Source organism: Apodemus sylvaticus, chromosome 22 (genome assembly GCF_947179515.1).
Source record: "Apodemus sylvaticus chromosome 22, mApoSyl1.1, whole genome shotgun sequence".
Lineage (NCBI taxonomy): Eukaryota > Metazoa > Chordata > Mammalia > Rodentia > Muridae > Apodemus > Apodemus sylvaticus.
Genome location: NC_067493.1, coordinates 58,935,720 through 58,940,266, shown reverse-complemented (window position 1 = coordinate 58,940,266; position 4,547 = coordinate 58,935,720).

Genomic DNA, 4,547 nt, shown 5'->3' with positions numbered 1-4,547 from the left:
GGTTTTCATAATTCATTGGGGAGGGCTTCCTTTTTAGTACTAGCATTTTGTCATATTTGGGAGTAGCTTTTATAGCTCATGTTGTTTCGCACCATTTTAAAAGATAATTGTGCCCTTCCAAAGTTTGAGGTAGGATAAGAAGATACACACCTTGTTGTATTAGACCAGCAGAAGTAGCATGGAAACCATTTCTCTTCATTGGCCTGCATCCACCGTCACCATGAAGGGGCACACTTGCATGTGCAAGAGGATGTTGAGAGCCTGTCTGCACGATGCTCCTAAGCTGACTAGTTTCTGCTGGGTTGATTTTCATATCTCAAGCAACCTTTTCTCTTTTTCACTCACCCTTTATTTTTGATCAATGAATTATATAGGTCTACTTCAGGTAAAAGTTATTAGTAAGCCACACAATTTAAGTATGAGAAAGGAGAAGAATTTGTGAAGCTCAGTATATAGGTCCCTGAGGCACTCAAAAACCTGATAGCTTGTGCAGTATTAGAAGCAAGTTATGAAGGAACTGTGAAGAGACACCATGTCCACAGCAATGTACGTGTGTGTGTGTGTGTGTGTATGTATGTTTGTGTTTGCATGTAGAGAGTTAGGCAAATTCCAAAAAAGATAAAATTGTACACATATTTTTCTTTTTCAGTTTTTCTTTTTTTGTTTGTTTTTCCAAGACAGGGTCTCTGTTAGCCCTGGCTGTCCTGGATCTCACTCTAGATCCTCCTGCCTCTTCCTCTCAAGTGCTGGAATTAAAGGCATGCACCATCACTGCCTAGCAACCACCACTCTCATAAAGGAAAACATTTAATTGGGGCCGGCTTACAGTTCAGAGGTTTAGTCTTTATTGTGGTGCTAGAAAGGTAGCTGAGAGTTCAGCATCTGGATCAGCTGGTAGCAGAAAAAACACTGGCTTAATGTTTTGGTAAATCTCCAACCCAAATGACTCGGTTAAAGAAATCACAACTCAATTATTAGGAAAACAAGCTACATGCCTAGATTGGGCAGATCAACCACTACACTACTCTATTCCCAACTATGAGATCCCATAGAACTTGTGGTTTTCCAAGCCATCTCTCCACTCTCCTTCCACCGCCTCCTCTCCTCCCTCCCCCTCCTTTCTCCCACAAAATCTTTTCAGCTCCACCTTCCTCCTGCCCATTCATTGACTCTAGCCTTTATTTGAAAGGTTAAGGTGGGGAGAAAGTTCACAAGGCACCTAAATTAGTGATTAAGTGGTCTGCAGGCCCCTCCCAGGAGAGTATTATTAGCATAGAAATACAAAACCGGGGCTTAATCTGCTGACACCTCAAAGCCCACCTACTGTGAATTCCTCAGACAAGGCCCAACCTCCAATAATGCCACTCCTTGTGAGTGTGTAGGAGCCATTTTCATTCAGACCACAACTGGTAACCATTGTAGAGTCCTCAAGCCAGTTTGTAAGAATTCTTAGAATCTGTGCCATTCGCTACCCTTTGTCAACTTTTGTATAACTATGCACTGTTTCTAACTCCTTCCCCACGGCCCTTACAGTGGCATGATCCTGGCTCCCAAAATAAACTGCGTGGTGACCTGTTGCTAAAGTTCCTTCACAGGGAGATGTAAACAACGTTAAGTTCACTCTGGGAAACTAATAAGTTTACTAGGGTTCTATGGCTGTGAGGGTAATTAAAATGTGGGTACAGTTGGAAAGCCTCTACCCTGCAGCATAGGTAGGGCACTCCTTCCCTAGTTTTTCCCTCTCTCTAGCCTCTCCAAATACAACATATGGTAAGGAGCAGTTAAACACTCAGGTGCAGTTCTCAGGAGGGAATACAGAGTCAGGAAACTCAGCTGGGATAATCTTTTTACTACGGGCACAGCTGAACTCCCCAAAATAATGGTAGTTTTACTCAGAGGACAGTCACAACCTTCACAGGTCTTTTGTGTTCTTCCATAATTGAACTAGAGTTAGAGTTGAAGATGGCTCCTACTAGGCCGCAGTTTTAGCAGCCCAGGTAAGAAGTACTTGGCTCTTCCTCAAGTCAGTTCCAAAAGCTCCTAGGATATACATAATTATATATGTATATATGTGTATGTGTATATACACACACACACATACAGACACACATACATAATTAGGGTCAAGTATTACCTTCACAGTAAAATTCCCCTTTGAGTTCTATATGAATATCCTAGAGTAGTTGAACTCTATGGAGGAACAGTCTTATTAAACACCCCACATTAAGTTTCCTAAGCATTAAATTAGCATTTCCATATGCAGTCCACTACCCTTTGTCCACTTTTGTATAACTTTACTATCTCTACCATGAAAATCAAAGTGGGCTTTCTCAACCCTTTCATACCTTGTCATTCTGAAAGTAAGTCAGACCTCCTTGCCAGCCTGTTGTGGGCCTAGCTACAACCCCATAGACCATTATTCCTGGCCTGCTGTTTTTCCTGGCTTAGTTTTATGTACTAGCCTGTCTCTGCCTGAGAATCTCAGGCTCCTGGTCGTTGCTGTTCCCAATTCTCTCTACTCAATTCTCGATATGGGCTGAGACCAACGGCATACAACTTAACATATAGCCAGATCTCCAAAAGAATAGTACATTTCTGCTTAAATCTTTGTTTTTTTTGTTTGGTTGTTTTTGGTTGGTTTTTTTTTGTTTGTTTGTTTGTTTTTGGTTTTTTGAGACAGGGTTTCTCTGTGTAGCCCTGGCTGTTCTGGAACTCACTTTGTAGACCAGGCTGGCCTTGAACTCAGAAATCCACCTGCCTCTGCCTTCCAAGTGCTGGGATTAAAGGCGTGCGCCACCCCTGCCCGGTAAGTCTTTGGTTTTTAAAACAGGCTGGCCTTGAACTCAAGATCATCATCCTTAGCTGCCTGGGTTTCAAGTAAATGTTTTAGTCACTACACGCAGATCTAACAGTCTTAACAAACAATGGTCTATTTGTTTATTTTTATTTTTTTAAAGATTTATTTATTTTATGTATGTGAGTATACTGTAGCTGTCTTCAGACACAGAAGAGGGCATCAGATCCCATTACAGATGGTTGTGAGTCACCATGTGGTTGCTGAGAATTGAACTCAGGACCTCTGTAAGAGCAGCCAGTGCTCTTAACCACTGAGCCATCTCTCCAGCCCCAATCGTCTTTTTAAATAAACACAATTATGAAGCAAAAGACAAAACATTAAAAGTTGTTCTCCACTGCTCTATGACATATTCCTGTACCTGTTTCTTGAAGGAATAAATACTACTTTACCTATCTGCCTCTATCTACAATTAAATTTACTTATTTGGTTTCAATACTTAGTCTTGGATGCCTCTTGGGCTCGATCTGTAGACCAGGGTGGCCTCAAACACAGAGATCCACTTGCTTCTGTCTGGGATTAAAGATGTGTACCACTACGCCCAGCTAAACTGAAATTATCTAAATTAGCCTTCTAAATCCTGGGACTGTAAAAACAACTGTAAATTCATTTTAGCATTTCTCATGTCATCTGGTTGGTTTTTTGTTTTATACCTAGTTCGGCTTCCCTGAGTCTGTTCTGAGAAGTAAGTAACATCTTTAACTGAAGACATGACCTGAAGGGTGTGTATATCTGGCTCTTGGCCGGTAACCTGTAAATTGATTCTCCATATAATTCGTGGAGACCTCCACTCAGGCCTTTTTAGGCCATTCCTCAGGCCACTCTCTTCGGATAGTGAGAACTGGTCTTATCAAGTAGTCATTAGCAGGAAAGTAGGGTACACATTTGAACAGAACAGGTCTCCATCCCAGCGTCCACCCTCCACTCTGCCTTCTAAGACCTACTAAATAAGCAGCTTGCACGCGTCTTGCTGAAGACCAAAGTACGTGTGAGAAGCCTCTACACCATCACAGGCTTCCATAGTCTTCGGTTCCCTCGTGATCTGTAGTCAGAAGTGATTTCAAAAAATTATACTTAGCAGCTTGGCAAGGTGGCTCGCATCTTTAATCCCAGTGCTAGGTAGGCTTTCGCGTTATCCCTCAGAATGGAACCGGCATTTTACCTATATTCCAGAGCAACAGCTCCATTAATAACAGGAGGCAGAGCTAGGCTTCCTGGACTTGGCCGTCGTATTCACTTCAGCCCCTACCAATCAAGGACTCTGCCCCAGCTGTGCTGGCTTCGGGATGGCACACAGTCTGGGTGGCTCAGGAGCAGTCTCTCGCTCTCCAGCGGCTACACCAGTGGCGAAGAAACAATTCTTGGCGGCGCGCCCATTAGACCGAAGGACCCCAACGTGCTGCCCGCGCCACTGCCGGGCTGCGCTCGCGTTCATTAGGACCTCGGCTGCCCCCGAAGCCGCCTGAGGCTGGGGTCCTGGCCGCGTTCTGGCCTAGTCGTTGGGAAACGGGAGGCCCCGCCGTGCGCGCGCAGTCCACCTGGACTTCTCCCACGGCCCGGCGGAGGAGGCCTGAGGCAGGCGCGGCCCCGGCGGGGAGGCGAGCGGCCGGCCCACTAAGGGCCGGAGGCGAGCGCGGCGTGGCACGGGCTGTGTCTGCGGCGGCCGCGCTCAAGGCCTCGGCGCCTGCAGTGG